The sequence below is a fragment of the Dasypus novemcinctus genome, chromosome 16 (genome assembly GCF_030445035.2).
Source record: "Dasypus novemcinctus isolate mDasNov1 chromosome 16, mDasNov1.1.hap2, whole genome shotgun sequence".
NCBI classification, from domain to species: Eukaryota; Metazoa; Chordata; class Mammalia; order Cingulata; family Dasypodidae; genus Dasypus; species Dasypus novemcinctus.
The window spans coordinates 74377323-74401705 of record NC_080688.1 but is presented as its reverse complement, the minus strand read 5'-3'; the positions used below and the strand labels follow the sequence as shown (position 1 = coordinate 74401705).

Here is a 24383-nt window from a genome sequence, read left to right as displayed (position 1 = left end):
TCTATGAGGCTGGTTTCTCTGCTATGAATGTTCTTAAAATCAATCATTGAAACAGTTTATAGAAACACATTTCCTGTATCAGTCCTGCTGAGATTTAAAAAATTAAAAAGTAAGAAGCAATCTCATTTATCCCATTAAAAACTTTGAATATAGATATTTATGATGTACATGCAAAGTGTACTTATAGGCATTTAATATTATCAGTATTTCATATATAAATATAAACTTTTATTTTTTTGTTTCCATAATACAATGTTTTGAGTTTAATAGCAATTCCCTTTGTTCTCTAAGTATGCCTATTCAGCCACTTTCAATGAATAATGTATATAGTTCCCTTCTTTTTCTCGGCGCTGTTTGCTCTGATTACAATTATATGTCATTTTGAGTCTATTGACTCTAATAACAAAAAAGTTGAGACTGTTGTAAATGTTTTGAATTTCACATTTCTTTTTATTTTTCCACTAATTGATTTTTATTATACTTTATGGAAGTATTGACCCAAATAGATTAGGGAAAACAAAAAACCAGTCCTTCACTACAGATAGCTTGAGAAGCACTGATGTCTCAGTCTGCTTTATTTTCTCAATCCTGTTGCATTCTGCTTTATTTTCCTTCACAGCACTTATTTGTACCTGACATGTTATATACCAAGATACGTGTAACTGCTTGGTATTAATAGTTCGTTACTTCCCATCTCTTCTACTAGAGTGTAGCTCAAGGAGGAGAGTGTCTTTCTACTTCACTCTTGTATCCCTAGATCCTGAATAGTGGTTGGCAAGTAGTAAACGGTCTATATATTTTTCCTGGAGGAAGGGACTCAACCATCAGGAAGGAGAAGGGAGGCAAATGGGTTTGGCAAACAAAATTGCCCAGCTTTCACAAGTATTCATATGAAGTCTCCTCATTTAATAGCAGATATTTGTTACCAAATATTTTTTATTAATTTGCACTGTTAATATAGCTCTGTGAGGATAATATGTAACTGGATTCCTCTAGTTCTTGGCTATGTTATATAAAAGAATTTAAGAACATGCCAGTCTAGTTAGGCCTATAGTTTTTTGTTTGTTTTTTTAATCCCCCCCTTGCAGCTTTTTGTGTGCTGTCTGCTCTCTGTGTTTATTCGCTGTGTGTTCTTCTGTGTCTGTATTTATTTATTTTATTTCCCCTCCCCCCTTGCAGCTAGCTTGCTGTCTGTTCTCTTTGTCCATTCGCTGCAGCCTTCTTTTTGTTGCATCACCTTGCTGAGTTGGTGCTCTGCAGTGTGCGGGATGAGTTTGCCTTCACAAGGAGGCCCCAGGACGTGACTCAAGGGCCTCCCATATGGTAGACAGGAGCTCATCTGATTGAGCCACAGCCACTTCCCAGACCTGTAGTTCTTCAAAGAAATGAGGGAAGAGAATAGAAATGAGAGAAAATAACAGATTACGGGTCCCCAAGTATACTTGCTGGCTGGTCCAATCAGAGAGAGATTTTTGCTTCTCCAGCTACTTTTAAACCATTAATTATCCCTCCCCTTGTTAATGTTCGGGGGAGGGGCCCCAGCTGCTTGCTGTTTTGATTGATTACCCCACCTTTCAATTCCTTGGGCTGGGGGCGCCGGGGATGATAAGGCCCCTTGAGACTATCCTGGGCTATGGGGGAATCTCTTGGGATCCTTCCTGCGGCCTTCTAGTGAGGTCTTTGCCTCTCGGTATTTCCAGACAGGGCTCCAGGGCCAGGTATTTGTCTTCCCATTCCCTAAACTAGTTTGATTTTCAAGTCTCAGGAATCCTGCTTATGGGGGAAAAAAACACCCCAAAATCACTACCCAGCAATACTGCATGAGACCTAAGCATACTCCCAAGTAATGGAATGAACCATGAAACCTAAAACTACTATTAAAGAATTGGGGAAATACAGATTCATTTTAGAAATATTTTCATCTGAATGATGACATTTTTTTCTTTTCACTATAGGAGGACGTTTCAGTTATCTAGAAAACTGAGCGATAAAAAATGTTCATACCCTGATGATGGGTTTAATTAAATAAGAGGTTACAATAAGTCTCTTTTGCATGAATTTAGGTTATGAAAGGAAAAAAATGAGATTATGAGACTTTCAGAACAGAGCTTTAGAGTATTCCATCCAGAACTGATATTCCCAAAAATGAATGTGCAGCAAGATGTGAAAACATGAAACACTAAAGTACTAAATCTCATAAGAGAAGAGCATGTTAATTGGCGGATCCCAACCTGGACTGCAAATTTGAATCACCTGGCCAGCAGCTGAAACTCCTGAGGCTCTGGCCACACCCAACCAATTAAATCGTTATTTTTAAACCTCCACAGGTGATTTCAGTTCCTGGTCAAGGTGCCTGTGGGGCTCACTGTGATAGAAGAGTGTCTCTCAAACTTGAACGTGCATATGAATCACTTGGGGCTTGTTACATGCAAATTTCCATTCAGTCAGTTTGGATTCAGCCTGAAATTTTGCATTTCTAACAAGCTTCCAGGTAAAGTCCACGGTGACCGTGCAGGTCCTGGGTCCACACTGCAAATAACAAGGCACCAGAAAGTAAGTGGCCTGCCGCACAGAGCTGCACTGAAAGAAGCGCAAGAGGCAAGACGTTCAAAAAACAAACTCCAGGCATTGTTTTTCAGTCAATTTACCCCTGTGAGAAAATGGACAGGGAAGTATTTCGGGGGAGGGGAGCAAAAAAAGGGACAAGAACTGGGAGGCAACTCTAGAAAAGGGCATTTAAAAAGACATACGGACAGGGGTCAGCAGTTTTGACTACGGAAGAACATACTCAGAGTGTTTCAGAGCAAAAGGAATCTGTCAAGTAGAGCAAAAGTCACTCCTCCAGACGGCTGACTTTGGAACATGAAGATGACCTCCTGTCAGGGGCTGCACCTGCTCACCCTCTTCCCACCTAGCATTAACTGGGAAATTCCTGGGTTGAAAAAGAATTATTAATGCTATTATTATATTAGCAAGTAGCCAGCCACCCTCACCGTGATGACGAAGCTGGAAGCTGTTGGACAGAGTCCAGGGGGATGACGACACCCAAAGGGGCTGGGCCAAAGGGGCTGGGCTGCTGAGCAAGGAGGCTCCTCCACAGGCAGGAGAAGGCTTTATGTGGAAATGCCGGATGACAACTGTGCAAAAGCAGCCACCCCCTGGGGGCGGCTCTGGCAACCAGATTTTCCTGGTAGAACTACTGCTGTCCTAAAAAAAGAAAAATTCCCCAAAAGGAAATGAACAGTGAGCTCTTTGCTGGACTGAAACCGAAAAGGTTCCACCCAAAAATAAAACAATGTCAGAAAATTCCAAAGGAAATACTCTGTCTCCATTTAGAAATGTGAGGACTTATTTCAAGCAGGCAAATAAGAACCAAACTGAGAAACTTTTCTGAAGCTCAAACGTCAGGAAGCTTTTGCCAAAGGCCCAGACAGATGCAATCTTGCTGTGCTCTCTGTAACCCCTGGTTTCTGCTATTTCTGGAGCACCTATTGCTCTTTTTCTGTGTTTAGTGGTCATTTGTGAGCACAGGGCTCATCTAATAACTCTTGAAAGGAAAGGATTTATGTTCTCAATCCCAGAGACAGCCTGGTATTAGTGGAACTATCTTAGAATGGAGAATTCAGCAGGCTTGGGATAGAATCCTTCCTCTGCCACTTACCCATTTGGGGCAAGTTATTTATTTAAACATTCTCAGCTTCATTTTTTTTTTAAGACTTATTTTATTTATTTCTCTCCCCTTCCCCCCCTCCGGTCTGTTGTCTGCTCTCTGTGTCCATTCGCTGTGCGTTCCTCTGTGTCTGCTTGCATTCTTGACGGCACCAGGAATCTATGTCTCTTGGTTGCATCATCTTGCTGCGTCAGCTCTCTGTGTGTGCGGCGCCACTCCTGGGCAGGCTGCACTTTTTTCATGCAGGGTGGCTCAATGCGGGGTGCACTCCTTGTGCGTAGGGCTCCCCTACATGGGGGACGCCCCTGCTGGCACGGCACTCCTTGCACGCGGCAGTGCCACGCGTGGGCCAGCTTCCCACAAGGGCCAGGAGGCCCTCGATTTGAACCTTGGACCTCCCATATGGTAAGCGGATGCTCTATCAGTTGAGCCACGTCCGCTTCTGAAGCTTCATAGATATCATGGGTAAAAGGATGCTAGTAACATCTGCCATGCAGGATGATTGTAAGGATTACATGACCTATGTATCTGGTGAGAGGAGGCACTCCATAACCTCTCTATATACATCCTTAATGTTATTGATAATCCTGACACAGGAGAACCAAAGGCAAAACAAAACAAAACCAAAAAACTTAGACCCTGGCAACACCCTGAAGGAGATTCCAGTCTAGAGGGGAGCCAGATTTTCATCAAATGGTCTATAAATAAATGTACATCAGAACCTTTGTCGGTTGTTGCAAAAAGGGAAGGAGAGAATGCTTTAAGAATTGTGAGAGGTTTGGGTATGACTTGGTCAGGGAGGTTTCTCTTGGAAGGGCTCTGGGATCGGAAGGACGAACAGCCATTAACCACGTGAGAGATGGAAGTCCTGCGCAAAGGCCTCGAGGTGAGCGGGAGCATGGTAAGTAAGAGGGCCTGAAAGAAGAGGGGAGCTGGAACCAAGGAGGGAAATGAGACCCGGTCAGGCAGGTTGTGGGTGGCCATGTCCAGGAGTTTGTTTTTATTCCTAGAGCCTTGGGAAGACAATGAGGGGGTGAGGGAGGTCCCAGGAATGCTAACATTTCACTTTTGAAAGATCCCTGGTCCAGAGACTGGATGGAGGTGATGGGGTTGGACAGACGAAGATGGATTAGAAAGTTTCAGGACATAAAACCCTATGGGTCACCTAGTATTTCCTCAATACATATTTGTGGGACAATTCGATGACTCAGTGGTATTTTTTATGTGTAGGACTGATGATTGGTCCAGAGCCAACTTGATGCACATGCAAAATGACATGTGTGTATTATCTGGCCTTAAAAAAGGAACAGAAAACACACTACAACATGGATGAACCTTGAAAACATGTTAGTGAAAGAGGTTAGATACAAAGACCACATCTTATATAGTTCCATTTATATAAAAGGTTAAAAATAGGCAAAATCTGTAGACAAAGTAGATTAGTAGGGAAGCAGATTTGGCTCAATGGATAGAACATCCACCTACAAATGGGAGGTCCAGGGTTCAAATCCAGGGCCTCCTTGACCCGTGTGGAGCTGGCCCACATGCAGTGCTGATGCAAGCAAGGAGTGCCATGCCATGCAGGGGTGTCGCCCACATAGGGGAGCCCCACGTGCAAGGAGTGCACCCCATAAGGAGAGCCGCCCAGTGCGAAAAAGTGCAGCCTGTCCAGGAGTGGCGCTGCACACATGAAGAGCTGACGCAGCAAGATGATGCAATAAAAAGAGACACAGATTCCTGGTGCTGCTGACAAGAATATTCGTGGACACAGAAGAACACACAGTGAATGGACACAGAGAACAGACAACTTGGGGGCAGGGGGGATGGAGAGGGGAAGGGGAGAGAAATAAATAAAAAACAAATCTTTTTTTTAAAAAAAGTAGATTAGTATTTGCCGGGGGCTTGGGGGAGGATGGAGGGATGTTGAGGGGTAATAGCTAAATGGTACTGCGTTTTCTTCTCTCTCTCTCTCTCTCACTCCCTTGCTCTTTCTCTCTCCAAATAGAATTGTAGGCTTATAGAAAAAAACATACAGAAAGTACAGAGTTCCCATACACCCACCTCATACACAAGTAGGTTTCTTTTTGAGATGATGAAGGTATTCTAAATTGATTGTGGAGAAGGTTGACAGCCACTGTGAACATACTGAAAACCATGGAACTCTACACTGTAAATGGGAGAATTGTGTGATAGATGAATTGTGTCTCAATAAAACTGTTACCAAAGAAAATATTTGCGTGGGGGGAGAGAGGGTAAGAAGACCCACAGTCCAATGGGCGTGGGACCCAAGGTCCTCAGGGAAGAAAAACCCAGTCTCCAACTCCTTCCAGAGCAAATGAGACGGTTCTGCCTGAAAATGTCAAGGGAGGGAGAAGAGAGGTTACTTTAAGCTTCCAGCCACCTCATCCTGGATTTGAAATGACTGTCACATGACATCAGCCACCACTGAACAGTGACTAAGGAGAGGACAGAACCTCCTCATCCTCCAGGCCTCTATTCAGATGTCACCTTCTCCAAGAAGCCTTTGGTGACTTGCCAAGAATGAGTCAGGCGCCCCTCCTCTGTCTTCCTCCAACAGCCTGGCCTTCCTCCTTGGAAGTACCTACCATTCTCAGCTAGTTTGCTGCTTCCTTACTCATATCCCCTGAGCTGGCATCTCCTTCAGGGCAAGGATAGAGTGTTGTCCACCAGTTCTATCTACAGGGGGGTCTTCTACAGGGACTTGTACACAGGACCTGCTCAGGGAGCCTTCGGTGAATAAATGAAAAAACAAAAAGAAAAACCAGCCCTGAATCCATTCACAGATGAAAACCGGCAGCCGAAACAGGCATGATTGGTCACAGGGCAGTGCTATGGAGTCAGAAGGTTAAGAGAACATGAATCAATATATGCAGATGATCTCAGGCTTCCCTAAAGCAGGCATCTCTTCTGCATTGCTCACGCTTTGGGAATCTCTTTTCCTTCCAAAACAACTCCAGGTTGTACACAGACTCCTTGACTGAACAACTTCTCGCCTTCTCATTGGTGGAAGAATAATCCACCCGTGTTGTTATACAGGTGTTTTTATTTTTTCTTTTTCCTTTAATACCCAGTCTAGATTTCTGGGATTTGAGGTTTAAATAAATATTTCTTTGAAAGTTTCTCATAAAACATGTACATATCATTTTTATCTAGGAAAATGGATATATACTATTTTAGTTTCCTTCAAGTGACAAATGTTCAAAATGCCCCCTTTCTGCAATGAAGTTTCTTTGGTATTATCAGTGGCAAGAAAGCATTTACACTTAACTGGGACATGGTGCCCTTAACTCTACCTTTAAAAGGCAAAGCAGCTGTGCTGGGGCCATTGAAACTGTCAATTCTGCTCAACTCGGCCACTCCTTCCTCTCTGGGACTTACTTTCCTTTTGCAAAAAATGGGGTGGGAGGTGACATTTTACGGTTGTTTCATCTATCGCAGGCTGTGATCTATTTTTATCTGCTGATTTGTTTCTTAAACGGGAGGAAACTTTAGTCTTACCATTGGTATGACAGAGAACTGAGAAATAATGGCTAAAACACACCATGTTCCTTTGCTCAGGTAGAATGAACCGGGAGGGAGGGAGCCCGGGCTGGTGGAGTGGCCCCACGACGTCATCGAGAACTCAGGTTGCTTTCTCTTTCGCCTCCACCCTCCTCAGTCAATGACCTCCTTCCTCAACGTCCCCTCAGGTCCAACAGGGCTACCGCAGCCACCAGGAGCCACCAGCTACAGTGCAGGCCAAGAGACAAGGAAAAGCAGAACGGACCGAAGGGCGAGTTTCCTGACTCTCAGAGCTCTCCTCGAAGCCCCCTCCAACGTTCTGCCTACCCCTGAGAACGTAGTGGCAGGGCCACCGCTCCTCGCGCCCCACTGCTGCCCTGCGGATAGGACTTGTGACTAGGGCGGACATGGAGAATACGGTGGGCGACGCAAGTCTCCACCACACCACTGTTTAACTTAAACGACTTGTGTTGGTGCAAATGGTAATCCAAGAGGGTTCACGTCTCCCCGGGCCCATGTCCGTGGCTCTCCTGGCCCCTCCCACCTGGGTCCCCTCCTGCTTCCAAGGGACAGCGGCCCCTTGTGCCGCGCCTGGTGCTGAAAGAATCCCTGTGGAGAAGGTTCTCCTCTCAGCAGGCTTGAGGACAGCTGCTGCCCAAAGTTCCACCACTGAAGTTAGTCAAGAGAGTCCACTGAAATAATTTCAATTTAAAACGAAGATTGTCTCGGAAGAGTTAATGCATATAGCAATAATCTGTCATTTCTTTCATCCCACTGACACCGAGGGGGAGATGGTGGGGAGAGGAGAGGAGAGGCGCCCTCGGCAGTGGGCAGGGACAGGTGTCAGAGGGCAGCACAAGGAGGTTCCAGCAACTGCGGGAGAAATAACAAGCCTGGGAATGGAAGCTATGGAAGAGGATATAGCAAGTGACTCCAGAGGATTTAAGTCAAAGGCTTGTAGTTTTGAAAGAAACCTCAGCGATCATGGGAACACACTCCCCATTTTACTGATGTTGAAACAGTCCCACTGAGGAGAAGTGACCTGACCCCAGCACAGGAGCAGCTACTAAGAGGCATGAATGGGGCTTTATAATCTATAATGGGAAATTGTAGTCAAAATCAGCCCACTTTATCACTTTTCAGCCCCTTCCTTTCTACCTGGGACCCGCGATCTGTTATTTTCTCCCATTTCTCTTCCCTCCCTACCTTAATAAATTTTGACCTAACTAAAAAAAAAAAGGCACGGGCCTCAGTCCCCAATTCCTAGTGCAGAAATTGTACCAATTTATGTGGCTTTGATTTTATTTTTTAAACAGAGCAGTTGTACTTTTAGGTTTACAGAAAACTCTGCCTAGAAAATGGAGAGTTCCTAAACCCCCCACACCACCCTCCACACAGTTTCCCCTATTAATAACATCTTGCAGTAGTGGAGGACATTTGTCATAATTGATGAGCCACTATTGATACATTATTATTAATTATGGCCACAGTTTACAGGCCACAAAGGATCACGCTTTGTGTTGTACAGTTCTAGGGGTTTTGACCAATGCATAAAGCCATGTACCTACCATTAGTCTATCATGCGGAATAGTGTCACTGCCTTAAAAAATGCCCTGCAATGTAGGTTCCATAGAGGATTTGGAGGGGGTCAAGGACGAGGGGTAGGGGGTCAGCTCTGGGGCTCTACTGAACCAGATTTTGTGGGGCCTGACGTATATACAATTGGGGATCTCAGCTCCTTTAAGAAAAAAAAAACCTACAAAATTAAAAAGCAGGGCCTTGGAGGTCCCTGAAATTTAAGCATCATCGACTGCAATTTACTAAATCTACCCCTGGATTCCACCATTGCTTCAGACCTGTCGGCTCCTCCAATATCTGTCTGACACATGACACATCTGCTCCAAGATGTTATGGTTTAAAAAAAAAAAAAGGAAAAAAAAAGCTCAAAATAAAAAGTTTCAAGTCCATGGTTCTGTACTTCATTGTCACTCCATTTTCCTAGGACTATTTCATTGTCACTCAACACCCTAGGATTGTAGCAGGCACAATTACATGCCAGCATTTAATTGACAACATTTTTGAGAAATCAGATTATTTTAAATGAGTCATAGGAAATACGCTTGTATAGGACTTAAGTGCTAGACTGGGGGAAATACAGCAACCTTTGACTCACATGATGGAATCCGAGTAATTCTTGATCAGGTGCTCCATAATTAGATGTCATAGATTATTTAGATTACAGTACAACTGGATTTTTAAATTGTTTTCAAATGAACCATATGTTAAAAAGCCAGTATGTGTATGTGTTTTAAATACTGTAATTCACTTCCATTATGGGTAGGGAAAAGACTCAGCTAACAGGCAAAATGCATAAGAATATAAGGAACATCCTGGAATGGTCTCATCCTAAGGAAAGCAGACTAGAGCAACAAGATTTGTACATTATCAGATCTTTAAGAATCCAGAAGATGACGCCATTCTGAGTGCAGTATGGGGTTTTATCAGCTGTGTCCCTGGCCATATGGATTCTTTTGGGGTTCTGGGTAGTGAGAGGGATGTAAGTTACAAATGAAAACTGTATCACTAAAAACACTGTGAGATATTGGAATACAGAGCCAACATCAGTGCTCTGGGTCCACTGACAGAGTATAACTTGAAAGAAGGTTGAGACGTATTGCCTCTGTAATTGAACTTTCTCCTGTGGGAGAACACACACCCAGGGACAGATAATTGTACTTTGAAATACCAGGTAATAGGTGATGGCATGCCTGGTGGAAAACGGTGGCTCTCTGCAGATGCAGCCATGTTTAGTGCCAGTGGTGGCAGCACCCTGATGCCTTATCGGGCTTATGTGAGTGCCCGTAAGAGAGCTTCTGGGGAACTATGGGAAATTCTGTGCTAGTGGGTGAACCAGGGAAACACAGGAAAGACAATTTCCTGCCATCTCAGATTTAAGTTCTACAACACAAGGAACAAGCGAAAGGAAACACACTGCCCCAAACATGTTAATCTTGTACTAATCAGGAGACAAAGCACCAAAGTGCCTTTCAATAAGCGATTCCTGGGAATGCCTAATAGCTTGGGTATTCCAAAGCCACAGGATGAATCAGAGGCACCAGAAAGCAAACAGATGTTAAGCTCATAACAAATTACCTCCTGCTGATTGTTTTGTACAACTAAGAAAAGAATAATGAGTTTTGTATTACTCTGATTTGAGTAAAGGAATATGTAAAATGTTTCAACCCTTTCTGGAGAACCAGCTCTAATTTATAAGGAAAACAGGGGTTAGAACCTGATTAAGAAATATGATTGGGAAGCAGATGTGGCTCAAGTGATTGGGCTTCTGCCTATACTATATGGGAGGACCCGGGTTTGATCTCTCGGGCCTCCTGGTGAAAAAGAAGAAAAAGCATGCCCACACAGCAAGCCAGTGCCCGCACGAGTGCCTGCTTGGTGAGCCAGTGCCCGTGCAAGTGAGTCATGCAGCAAGATGATGACACTTCAAGAAAAAAAGAGAGACAAGGGAGAGTCAAGGTGAAGCACAGCAGAAACCAGGAACTGAGGTGGCGCAATTGACAGGGAACCTCTCTCAACGTCAGAGGTCTCCAGGATCGAATCCTGGTGAATCCTAGAGGAGAGAAAATGAGAACAGAAGACAACACAGATAGCAAAAACAACAGGGTGGGAGAAGGGAAAGGGGGGGGGAGGAATAAATAAATAAATCTTTAAAAAAATAAAAAGAAATATAATTTGTAGGGTAAAAAACATGGACTTAATCATAATATACTACAGTATAATTGCCAACTTTTGCTCATTCATATCAGATAAAAATATTGTAGACCCTGCTTAAATACATATATGTAAGGAGAGCTCATGAAGGTATTTTTAGTTAATAATACCTCTTTGGGAATTAATTTACCAGCTTAGCTACTCTCCCTAATCTACAGGGCTGTGTAAGGTAAGCACTGATCTTAAGTTAGTATTGAATATAAAGAAAAGGTGAAGAGGACTGGTTGGGGCAAGGCAGTCTGGTGGCGAGGGGCTAAATCTAGGGTTCCAGAAACTATGTAGGGCCCTGAAGGGGAAGAGCTCAGAAAAAAAATATTTCACTGCCATCAAGGTTACCTCATGCCAACCACACTAGATAAAAGTAAATGGAACAGAGGGGAAAAAATCAAATACAAATCCTTTTGTTGCTGTTTTTTAAAAAAATATGTGTGTTCTAAAACATTTTATGACTTTTAAATTTGAAAAGTAATACATGCCCACAGTAAGGCACAACATATTAAAATGTTAGGACTAGAGAAAAAGCTTATAGTAGGCAGAAAACTGGTCACATAAAAAGGATTAGAAAATAGAATAATATCAAACATCTGAACAGTAACACTGGAATCTAAAAGACAAGGGAATAAGGCTTTCAAAATTCTAAGAAAAAATGCTTTCCAATCTAGAATTCTATACCCAGCTAAACTATGAAAATAGAATGAAGACATTTTCAGGCATGTCAGATGTCAAGATGCTGATTATCTCTCAGGTATTCCCTCAATCTTCCTTCCTCTCGACAGAGACCAGACCCCACAGTTGATGCTGAAAATGCCATTTCCTCATTCTCCCAGCCTTCCGTGAAGCTAAGATGAGCCATTTGGCCCAGTTTCTGCCTAACAAAATTACCAGCTACTATAGCCACCTGTCACCTGAAGGAGACACATCACCATCATAGTAATGAAAGGAGAGCCAAAGTAAGAAAAGTACCCAAGCCCTGATGACATCATCGATAATGATAATATAATAATAATAATTTCCATTATTTAAGTCATTTTTACTCCAAAATTCAATTACTTATAGTTGAAGGCATCCTGATTGACATAGCAGACCTGAAAAAATTGACCTCTCATTTTCCCTTTTTCAGATGTTCTCCACCAGAATCAACAAGTACTACAAAAAATATGTGCAGCAGAGAAAGAAAAAGAATTCTCTGAATAATGATGAAAGGAAGTCCTAGATAACAGGAATCTGTCTATGTGGGATCAAGAGGACTAAAAGCTACAGCAGGGAATGCCTCAAGAGAGAAAAAATCTAATGGATGGATGTCCCAATGTGTTTGACGACATTGAGAGGAGCTTAATGGTTATGTGAGAATTTGGGGGAAGGAATGAAGGATAGAAATATGGAAAACAAAATAAATGGTATGGGGGAATCATTAATTGAAGAAAAAACAAAATACTTTTTGTTCAGAGAAATGTAATCATAGAATAAAAAATAGCTTTGCTGAGGATAGTATTTACATAGACATGAGGATGTACCCACTGAATACTGACTTATGGAAAATTTGAAATATAATATGATGGGAGACGGAGAGAGAAGAGTGTGTATATATGGGAGGGGGGTGTCAGGAATGGGATGTATAAGAGCATTGAAGCTTCCTCACCCATGAAAAGAAGTCAATAGATAATGTCTCAAATTGACAAACAAATCCATCAACAGATGAAACAAAATATCATACAGTTGCACAATGAAATATTATTCAGCTGTAAAAAGAAATGAAGTTTTGGCACATTCTACAGCATGGATGAACCATGAAAACATTATGCTGAATGAAATAAGCCAGGGCGTAAAAGGACCAATATTATAAGATTCTGGTTATATGAAATGTCTAAAACAAGCAAATTCATAAAGACAGAAAATAGATTAGAGTTACTAGAGGCTGGGGGTAGGGGGAAATTGGGTACTTATTGCTTGTGGGTACAGAGTTTCTGCTTGGTATGATGAAAACTTTTTGGTGATGAAAATGATGGTGGGATGGTTGCACCACATTGTGAAGGTAATTAATGCCACTGAATTTTTCATTTAACAATGGTTAAAGTGGCAAATTTTATGTTGTACTATCTTACCACAAGAATTAAAAGAAAAGGCAATCCAAGCATGTTATTAATAGTAGGAAGGTAAATACAAGAATCAACTAGAAGTTAAAAACAATGGTCTCTGATGAGAAGCATTTGATCATGAGATGTGTTGAGGTAGAGAATGTTTTCTTTCATTAGAAATTTTGTAGTGCTACTTAAGTTTTTAAACTATATATAAGCATCACTTTGACAAAAATAAATATTAAATTAAAAATTATGCAGGAACATATATTTTTCATATAAGTGAAAAATTTGTCTCCCTCCAAAGAGATGAACAGTGTTATCAATTTCCTGTGTATCCTCTGAGTATATATATTTATATATAAATATATATGTCCCTATTTGTTACACAAATGGAAACAACATACACACATATATTTAATTTACACATGTATGCACACACACTCTTCTGTGCTTTGCATTTTCATATAAAACTATATCCTAGAGATGTTCTAAACATCAGCCCAAATAGATCATTTACTTCTTTTAATGGCTCTTTGGTAGTATCTATTGTATATCTGTAACCTCTCTTAATGGATGCTGAGACCACCTCTGGTCTTTGACAGTGCTATAGTGAATGTCTGTGTACACTGTGCAAATGTGCAAGAGCAAGTCAGGATAAATTCCTAGACATGAATTCTTGTGGCATAAGGCATGCATGTTTAAACGTTTGACATATATCTCTGAGTTTCCTTCCTTCTAGCACTATTTGCATGCCCACCAATAGTGTATGGGTGCCTGTTTCCTCATATTAATAGCCAAGTATAAAATTGTTTCTCTTTTTTTTTTTTTTCATTTAATTTGCTTTCTTTTAGTTAGGAGGGACAACCACTCATAGTGGCAGGCAGCTTAGGAAAATAAGGAAGGCAGGGTTCACACACAGCACAGGCTGCTTTAATTTTAAGGAAGAATTTGAATACCATTCTTTTTATTGTTCCAGTGACGGTAACAAAAGCTTACTCATGTCCTAGTTGTACTAAGACAAAAAACTTTTCTTATACTGAAGGCTTACAACTGTTTTTAGAGTGAAATAAAGAATCACAACCTGCAAAATAACAGGAAACAGAGAGAAAAATAACTTTTAGAGGCCTTTAAAAAAGTGATGGGTTGTGATTGCTCAGATATCCTGGGAAACTGCTATTTAACAATAGCAAATGATTAGACAGCCACCAGCAGGAGAATATACTATACAACTGTTCAGAATGATGACTCTAGATCATTCATTCTACAAGAATTAATAAGCACCTAGGCTGTCAGAGCAACGCTTTATGCCAAGAAAGGCCAAGAAGAATAAGACTCAGTCTTGGGTCTCAAAGAGCTCACAGTGCCAGGGGCATGAGACAGGTAAACACCTACAATACAGGAGGGAGACAGCTTCCCTGGATGTTGGGTGCCAGATATGTGGGACTACTGTCTGGGGCAGGGCTTTCCCAGAAGACACTTTGGAGATGAGATGTGACGAAGAGGAGGCCAAGCAGATGAGGGAGGGCATGTCAAACAGAGGGAATTGCAAATGCTGCTCAGAATTCATTGAATTGCAAGCAGCTTGGAATGGCAGGAGATTAGAGTGCAGGTCTGGGAAGATGAGGGATGAGATTGGAAAGGTAAGTATATTTTCATGACACAGTGGTGATGAATACAGAGCATGAGCTAGTATGTAGAAGCTTCTTACAGCTACAAAGACATGATTATATATATTAACAATGATCCCAAGATTTTTTGGAAAACTGTTGATTAAATGTCTAAATTATTATACTAATCAAGTTTAACTGCTGTTGTATGAATATGAATACCAATTCAAAGTAATGTTTATTATATTTCCATATAGATTGATAGTTTATTAAAACTTTCTCTGTGCAGAAAAGAAAATCTGTAGAAGACACCTATAAATTTTTATCCATATGAATGTAAGAGAATGAGAAGTGAATTTTAAAGACCTTGCCAAGGAATAATACTTCCTCTAACATCTCTTGGATGTTAAGCATGGGTGATTGTCAAAATAACCTAGGTATGCCGTGCCCTCTTAGCGCAGTAGGCAGCGTGTCAGTCTCATAATCAAAATAATCTAGGTACGCTTAGTTACCTGATGTTTACTGTTTCTTTTTATTTTCAAATGTTGGTTAGAAAAAAATTACTAAGTGGTAAAGGAGGTGGAAAGCCTAATAAGTCAGAAGAAATTCAGAAAATTATTTGTGCCAGAGACAACAGAATATATAATCTGTATCTGTCTATGTTGTTTGAAATACCATTTACAACTAGGTGGGGCAGACCATTTGAAGCTTCTAATTTCATTTATTGCAAAGACAGGTCCACTTAAGAGCTACCTTCTCATCATGTTTAAGATTCTAAAGCTAGCCATTGGTCTAGACAATTGCTGTGAAAATTTGCCTTCCAAATGAGTTAATCTTGACTGCCAAGCACTGGTCACTACAGCACCAAGAGCGGCCTAAATATCATACCTTCCCATGGCATTTAATGCTTTAGCTTAAATGACTACTGGACTTAGCAAAGAACTGAATACAGTCTCCCTTTAAACATGTCTCTTATCCCTTAGATTTATCTTTCAGGAAAAAAAATTCTCAGAAGTGAATTTTCAGTAAAACTGAGCTAATTCTCTTGGCAACCTCCCCAGCTTTTCTACCCACATCATGTAAACATGCATAGTAATATTGCCAAGAAAAGAAAAGGAAAAAAAAAAAAAGAAGCAGTTGGAGGAAATTACTAACTACAAAAACTGAAATGCATTGTTATACTCTTTTAGAACCAGCTGTTTCTGTTAAATTTAATTATTTTTCCCAGCAGCTTGCAAGACAAAAGAGTTGGGTGCTGAATGGGGGTGGCCTCTAAACCAGAGTGCCTATTCGATCCCATCTGGGAACACTGGGAAAGACTCGCCCAACCTGGTGGTATCAGGGTTGCTCCAGACAAAGAAATCATCTTTCAAGTGACTCATGTAAGACACATTTCAAAATCAATCCTTGTTGCGTGCATGAGACACTTTCAACGATTGACCTGACAAGGCGCCCTGAAATTTGGCAATTTTTCAGGGAGGGAGGACAAGGGTCAAGATTTGCTGACATTTTCCAGATGAGCCACTTCCTCCATCAGCAACACTAGAAGCAGGCTCTGGGAGCCTACTTCCCAGGAGGGTGCAGAAGGCTTAGGCAATGGGAACCCAGTAGACACAGATTGAATATGCCCTGGGCTGGTGGGTTCCAGGGGAGATTAGTTTCCAAAGGATTTCTGTTGGCTAGGATGAAACACCCTCACCTCCTTGCAAGTCTTTTTCTTTTAAAGATTTATTTTTTATTTATTTTTCCCGGGAATCTGTGTTTCTTTTTGTTGCGTCATCTTGTTGTGTCAGCTCTCTGTGTGTGTGGCGCCATTCCTGGACAGGCAGCACTTTCTTTCGCTCTGGGCGGCTCTCCTTATGGGGAGTAAGGCACTCCTTGTGTGTGGGGCTCTCCTATACAGGGGACACCCCTATGCGGGGGACATCCCTGCGTGGCAGGGCACTCCTTTGCACGCATCAGCACTGTGCATGGGCCAGCTCCACATGGGTCAAGGAGGCCCGGGGTTTGAACCGCGGACCTCCCATGTGGTAGGTGGACGCCCTATCCATTGGGCCAAGTCCACTTCCCACAAGTCTTTTTCAAATGAAACTTTTCACAAAGCCTACTCTGACCACACAACTTAAAATTGCAACTCATCCTCCTACTTCCCATCTCTTAACCATGCTCTATTTTTATTATTTATTTCATTTGATTTTTAAATGTACAAATCTTAAATGTATAGGTCAATGAACTCTTGCATATGTATACCACGTGGAACCACTAGCCAGATCAAGATATGGAACTTTTACAGCATTCCGGAAGACTTTTCCGAGGGCCCCCTCCCTCTCAGCCCTAGTCTTATTTTTTCAAAGCATTTATCATCTTTTACAGTTTGATTGATTGGTTCACTGATATATCAGAAGCAACTAGAACAGCGTCTGGCACAGAGTAGGCACCGAATAAGTATTTGTTGAATGAATGACTGTAGAAAATACCCTGCATCTGTATTTAACACCCCTGCCCCCCATGTGGTCTGTAATAGGAGGAACCTCACTTGAAATTTCCAGTGTCTACCCAGGGGTGTTAAGCGCAGCTGTGGGAATGGTATTTACCAGATCTGAGCATGGTTGAGGATCGGGGGTGTCCTGGTGTAGTCTCTCTTCTATGCAATGTTTCCTTGGGCAGTCAGAACACTTTACCATGGATCTGCAGGCAGAAGGGGATGTTTTCTTTAATCGAGAATCACCTTGTAACTCCTAGGTTTTGCTGCCATTTCACCTGACTGAGCAGAGCTCTCCTTCCGACTTTGCTGACCCTCCTAATGCAGTCACCCAGCTGGGGAACTTGGCTCAGCCGCCATGCTTCCCTCTCCTCTGCCATTCGATTGCCAGGTTGTGGCCACTTTGTGCCCTGGCCATTTCCCTTGCATGCTATCCCTTGGACCTCTTCCTGCTTTTCACTTCCTCTGGCAACTCCTTTGGGCCCACCTTACGTTACTGCAGTAGCATAAGTGGTGCCTCCCCCTCCACCATCTTTGGGCATATCCTCTTCCAAACTGTTATTTTTCCTAAAATACAACTTTGGTCATGTCACTCTTGTGGCCACAGACTTTCAGTGGTTTGCAGGTGCTACCAAAAGCAAGTCCAAACTCCTTAGCCTGGCGTGCAATGGCTTTCTGACCCCACTTCTCTCACTGTCAGTATACTGGTCACCTCCACTGTCCTTAAACAGGTCCTGTACTTTCTTGCCTCAGTACCTGATCTCTGTTGTTCGGCTCAGAAAATAAGTGCTGGAGGGAACCATTTGAGATCATCTGTTCAGTCTCTTTTTACAGATGAGGAAACCAAGGTCCAGAGAGATTAAATGGCAGATCAGCCTCACATGGTCCAAGATCAAGTCTGACTAATGAAATGGAAAGGTAGGGCAGCCTCGAGTTGACAATGTAAGTGGGATCTTTTCTCATACCTGAGGAGCAAGTCAGTGGACCACCTGGGCCTCCAATCCCTCTCCAGACCACTCATCCTTACAAGTGGGGCTCTTTGAGTCCCACCTCAAGCATCGCCCCCTCTGCGAAGCGTTCGTGATCTCCCAGTTGGGAATCTGAGCTCCCCGGGCACTTGAACTGAGCCTCTCGGATCTGGGGGTAACACACGTTTGTGTACCAATTCTAGAACCCCTGCTCCATTTTAAAGCAAACGGTCCCACTCTTCTTTGACTTTCCTCCACTGTGAATTCCAGTGACTTGTCCACTGCATGAGAAGTTTTAGGTGTAAAGTGCGCAAGGTACACCCTGCCTGGGAGGTGCGGTTCACTCGCCTAACCCCAGCAGGCTATGATGCACCTAGGACAAAATTTCCAACACGTTGCGCGGTTCACTGGCCGCACCTTAGCTTCTTTTAACCCCGAACCCATAAACGTGAGGGAGTTTGACCTCGGCCGAATGCCAACTTGCTGCAATTCCCGGATACGTTTCTCGACGTCTTTTGGTACTTTCTCCCTCCCCCCTATCCTCGGCGCCGCGAACCACCAAGCGCACTTGGTGATCGGTCCCGAAACGTGACTTGGCATCGAGAGGGCACAGCTCCTCTTACCAAGGGAGCTCAGGTCCCCTGCGCGCCGCGGGCCGCCAGCTTTCCGGGCTGGCGCGGTCACCGACCCCGGGAGGCGGCCAGGCAAGCCGAGGGCGGCGGGAAAGTGACGCGGAGCGGTGGCGGGGTGGTGGGGGGAGCGGAGTGGCGAGCGCAGCCCCCGAGGAGGCGGGGAGGGCCAGGGAGCCGAGAGCGGCCGAAGCTGCCTGGGCGAATCAGGGGACGCGCTAGGGGAACGACCAGGTGCCCACCTGCCGCCGGGGCCCGCGGAGGCGCGGGGCTCGAGCTGGGCACGTCTGCCCGGCCGGGGACTCGCGGTCCGGCCGCTCTCCGCCCCTAGGAGGGACAGAGGGAGGGCAGACGACCGGGCCCGCCCCCAGCCCCAGCCCCAGCCCCTGCCGCGCGCGGCGGCCGCGGCTGCGGGAGGAAAACGGGAGGCACCACCCGGGAGCGGAGAAACCAGTTTGGCCGGTCCTGGGAAGCCCAGGGAAAAGGGCAGCCGCAGAGGAAGGGCGCGCGGACGCGGGGCGGAGAAGGCGGGGAGCCATTGGCGACGAAGCCGGAGGAGCCGCAGGAGCCGCCGCCAACTGGACCAGCTTCCCGGGGCCCCGGGCCAGCCCCCCGTGCGCCATGAAGCGCTAGCGCGACGGCCAGGGCTGGGGCCTGGCGCGGCGGCCAGGTGCGCAGCGAGCGCTCGGACGGCGTGCACCCGACGGATGCCCCAGCCGGGGCCCAGCGAGTGCCAGGTATGGAAGGGGCGCGGCGCCCGAGCCCCCGACCTACCCCCACCCAGCGGCCGGGAAGGGTCCCACAGGTCTCTTGGCCGCCCCCGGGCTGGCTAAGTCCGGGGATCCGGGAAGCGGTGGCAGCAGCTGTCCGCGTCCTCAGGCTCGAGTGGGATTCGGGTGGAGGTGCCAGAAGCTCCTAGGGGACGGAGAGGCAGAGCTGGCCGGCTAGGCAGCGCCGTGGACTGGTCCTTGGAGTGTTCACCTGCGGGGACGAGATGGAGCGCGGTGTAGACAACGCGCGGGAGGTGTTTGGGTTCTTCGCTCGCCGGCTGCGCCCGTGTCCAGGGTTAAGTTCCGAGGGTCTAGCCAGGCGGTTCTGTGGGGAGCGCGGCTGGCTGCCCCGCGGTGGCCGACGCCCCTCTGGGAGTACCCCGTGGTCGGGTTCTGCTGCCCGCCCCCCGCTTTTGCCAATCGATTGCGGTGGGTCCGAAAACAACCTTAGGGCCAAGTGCACCTGGCGGTGGCCGCACGTGCCGGGAGGATGGAGGGTGAGCTCGCCTCCACCGCGCCAGGGGCGAGGCCAGGCACCCCTCAGTCATTTTCCGTGTCCTTTTCTGCGGATCTGGGGGAGGTGACAGGGAAATGGACAGTGTTTTTCCAGAGACCGTAGGGCTGTGCCCACCAGCTCCATCGGCACTGCCGCAGGCCATCTCCTCCCCAGGTTGTCACCTCACTGCCTGCTGAGTGTCAACTCCTTGCGGGTGGGGGTGGGGGTGTGTTTCATGGAGCGGCGAGCGCTTTAACTCCTCACTTCTCCACTACCCCCCCGAGGGAAAGAAAAGCCTTGAAGGGTCGGCTCAACCTTCTCCAAGGGGGTCTATACGCGCCGTCCCCGCCGGGGTTGGCTCGGAGAGCACACGGCTGACAGCTGTCGAGGGAAGAGGGAACGCAAAACCGGGGGTAGGGGTGGAGTGGACACGCGCAAGTAAGGGGAACCTGGGCCTCCTATCCAGTCAGCAAGTCCTCTCAACACTACCCGGACCCCAAAACTTGCCAGCGCTGCCTTGGGCGGGCCCCAAGTCTTTCTAGTGTAGCTCCGGATGCTGAGCGCGCCTGCCGGCAACTGCCCTCCCTGTGGGCTTGAGAAAAAGATTCGCTCCCATCTTCCTAGTTGCACTGCCGCCCCAGCTCTGCCCTCGACCGCTTGGGAATTAAAGGAGACAGTGCCGGCACGGTGGTTAGGCATACTGGGAGTTACTGACCAGGGTTATGCGTTTTTAGGAGCAGCAATTCAGACTGTGATGGTCTTCGGTGAAGCACATATATACAAGGGGGAAACAACACAATATGTGAACACGAAATAATTTTCATCTTCTAAGGAGTCATTTCATGTTACATCTATGATGCCATTTCGTGAATTCTAGAGCTATTGTTGAAGGCCTTATTAAAACGTTTTATAAATGTATGCACTGTGTGAAAGAATAATGGTTATTAACCGATTAGCCGGGAGAAGTCACGCCTGGGTGGGGTTAGTCCCCTGAATGATTTTCATTATGTAGTGGCCTGTTCCCTGTTCTAATTTTAGGTCAGATATCTTAACCACTTTCTTCATTTGCCATTTTCTAGTGGCTGTGCTTTGTTTTTGAGTCAAGAGAGTAAACACTTGGCTTAGTCACTTTTTGTGATTCTCTGTGTACATTGCGGAGTCAAATAAGAGGAGTGCAGCTTTACAAGATGGCATGGGAGGGACACTAGCTACTTCCCATCTTTCCTTTTAAGAAAAATGTATACTTATATGTATTCTTGATGCTCGTTAGTGTAGAACTATGAAGTGGGTTTTTTTGTTGTTGTTGTTGTTTAATTTAGACTTTGAAATAATTTGACAAGGCAAATGACTTAACAAAGAGAAGTCTTCAAGGGTAAGAAAAATTCAGGACAGGTTCCAGAATTTGGGTGGGATTTTAGTGTCTGGGATCTTAGCATTAGGGCCGAGACCAGATCCATCCATAGAATCTTCCTTATGATTTCTTTCAAAGCCAAGAGTAATGGAAAATATATGGACTTATGGTGACAGGAACTTGCTGAAACCAAGGATAAAACCAGGAAGCTTTAGATTTTCAGTCTAAGGCTTTTCCCCCTGAGCTATATCAGGTGCCCGGCAGGCTGAGGGGCCCACTGATGTCAGTTCTTTTACTTAGTAATTATATATTCTTCGAAGAGTTAGTATGTTTTCTGAACCTCAGTTTGTTCACCTGTTGAAAAAAAAAGATCTTATCAGCTTTGGTAATTGGGAAAATTAAATGAGAGAATATATAAAAGGTATTCAAATGTGTTTTTTCTTTGTTAAACTGATTTTTTAAAAAAGAAATGAGTATGATGGCCAAGTATTTGGTTTATTTTTAATATTTTATTGCCTTACCAATTTGAATTCCATTTTCATTTTTCATAAGCTATATTCATGCAATACGCTTCACTAGAGAGATTTTAATCTTCTAGCTATCTTTGCTCTTTAGTTTCACTCATTTTTCTTATAAAAGAGAAATGCTGTTATGAATGCAGAGGAACTTGCTTTTTAGGTAGCAGAACAAGTTGTGTGGGGTCCATTCATGCCCCATATCTCTACAGAGAGGTGCCTCTAACATTTTTAAAGCACTTTATTTTAAGATTTGCTTCTAGATTAGTCTTCTGGACAGTTTTTCTTTGTGATATCTTTAGGTAGCCCTTGAGTTTTCAGGTCCAATTTTGGGCATCATTCAATTAGATTGTGTTCATGTCTACAGGATTTTTGTTACTTGTTGCAAAAATTCATTCACTGTCAGATGAGTTTAAAAAGAAAAAGAAGTTACCTTATACTTCGTCATTCTGTTAAACAAGTTACTCCTGAATCCCCTTCCCTGTGCCCAGCTAAAATAATACTCAGTCTGAGATCTTTCGAGATCCTGTGTCACTGAAGACCAGGCATTCTGGAGGGAGAAGCTAGTAGTCCAAATAAATATATACTTAGAAAACAAGGGGCTTTTTATCATCTCACCACTTAGGAATGTATTAGTACTTTTACCTTTAAATGCATTGCATCTTTTAACAAATTGTTTGCCAAAACCATTTACAACTATGCTTGATAGCTCATCCCAGCATGCACTGGGCCCGGAGGCTGCGGTAAAGTTGGAGTTGGTAGCTCCAGCTTTGGAGTCCTGTGACCTAGGTTGGAACCGAAGCCTCGCTGCCTCCTAGTTGCATAACCCAGGGCAAGTGACTTGCTCTCTCCTAGCTTCCGTTTCCTTACCTGTAAAATGGGGTAATAATAGCACTACCTCATAAGTTTGTGAGATGAAGTCCAAAAGAGATAATTTATGTTAAGGGCTTAGCAAAGAGCTCAGTTAAAGGCACTCATTAATATTATTGTGTTGTTGTGGATATCCTCATTATGTATTTATTGCTTCTCACCAGTGCCCTTCTCCCAAGTTATTCAAGAGACAGGCACCACTCTGCATGTTAACATTAGTTCACAAACATTTAAAACCTGCCAATTTTGTGCCAGGCACTGGAAAGAAAGTGTTCCCCAGAGTAGAGGCTTGTTTCCAAAACTCTGAACCCAAGGCTAGAGTTCTTGGAGCATTGGCATCTGCCGGTGGCCTGGAGGCCGTGGCACTTGATGGCGTCTTACCTTGCACTCAGCGACAGCCACGAAGGGCTGCCGGTGCTCTCACCCTGGCTGCTGCCTCTCCCTGCCCAGCGGAGACCTTGGACACTCAGAACACCCCTGTGCCTCTTTATCCCCCCACCTCCTGTCCACCTCTCTACTCCCTCACCCTCCAGACGCTTGTTTTTTTAAAAAAATTACTACTTCCTTTTCAAACCTCAGGAGTTTCTGAGCCTTGTGTCTTCTTTAAAGGATCAGCGCTCTCTGTGTAGTGTTCTTGGTTGTGGAGTAAGTGCTGCTAATGACACAGAGAATCTTGGTACAATCCCATATATCTGTTCTTCATTAAAAATGGCTTGAGCCCTTCTCCAGGTCCTAGACTGGGGGTTACCTCCCTCCTTCTAGTCAGTCTACAAGGTTCACAGAGGCCCTGGTTGTATTTATTTCAAAGAAAGAGAGTAGATCAGGTGTCCCCTCTCTTCCTGTGCCCTCTCTCCCTCTCCCCTCTCTGCTTGAACCCTGGAGGGCAGCTCAGGCCATTTCCCACGCCGAAGGTCTATGGGCAACATCATCTTACACCTCTGAATTTGCATTTAATGGGTGAGCTGGGCCTAGATGCTTTCAAGGGTCTGTGGTGGGCTGCCACACTCGGTCTGCGACGGCCCTTCGCGGGTGGTGGCCACTCTTCAACAGGTGGCTGAAAAGCCCGGTTCTGCCTTGAGTCCCGTGAGCTTGACCTTTGGCTAGGAGCTCTGGTCTTTATTTACAGGCCCGTCATTTATGGCTTTGCCTCTTTGTCGAGTGGCTTTTGTTCCACCAGAGTTGAGGTTTGTTTGATTTAGGGCAGGTCCATGTTTAAAGTCAGTTTTCTAACCTTTACTCAAAATAAAGAAAATCCTCCCCTGAACTACTCACGCACCAAGCCTCGTCCTCACCTCATATCTGCACACCCAATTCTTGTTATTGGGGAAATCTCCCACAGGTTGGAAGCATTGTTTATTTTATAAAATATGATGTGGCTTGTGCACAAATCCTTGCTGTTTTCTGAGATCACTGCTTATCATCTGTGGATGCCTAACATTTTCTTTAAGAAAATAGCCATTTGGTGTGGGTGGCTTAATTAGTCACCCAAGTGGAGAGATAGGGTCATGTTTTGTACATTTCACGTTGAAAAATATTGGCCCTACATTCGTTTTGGAAAAGGAAAGTATGGTTCTTTTAAGCCAGGCACTAACCTGCTACATAAACCTCCAGATTTTTTGATAAACAAGGAAACTAA

At 44.6% G+C, this 24383-nt stretch overlaps 1 protein-coding gene and 1 long non-coding RNA gene across 3 annotated transcripts in view; one reads left to right on the top strand and one right to left on the bottom strand.

The window, feature by feature from the left end:
* Positions 1 to 1236: 1236 nt before the first annotated feature.
* On the bottom strand, positions 1237 to 19071 carry LOC111763214 (uncharacterized). Its single transcript, XR_002796127.3, has 3 exons — positions 18988 to 19071; positions 17261 to 17354; positions 1237 to 1375 (listed from the first exon to the last, which is right to left on the bottom strand). It is a non-coding gene; the product is annotated as an uncharacterized lncRNA (long non-coding RNA).
* A 43-nt stretch (positions 19072 to 19114) lies between these two features.
* ATP8B1 (ATPase phospholipid transporting 8B1) overlaps positions 19115 to 24383 on the top strand; it is a 142390-nt gene continuing 137121 nt past the window's right edge. Inside the window, exon 1 of one of the 2 annotated variants that reach the window (XM_004447203.5) lies at positions 19115 to 19482. The gene's annotated coding sequence lies outside the window, so the exon portion shown is untranslated. The remainder of the gene's footprint in view (positions 19483 to 24383) is intronic. The other variant, XM_023587673.3, reaches the window with a different exon arrangement.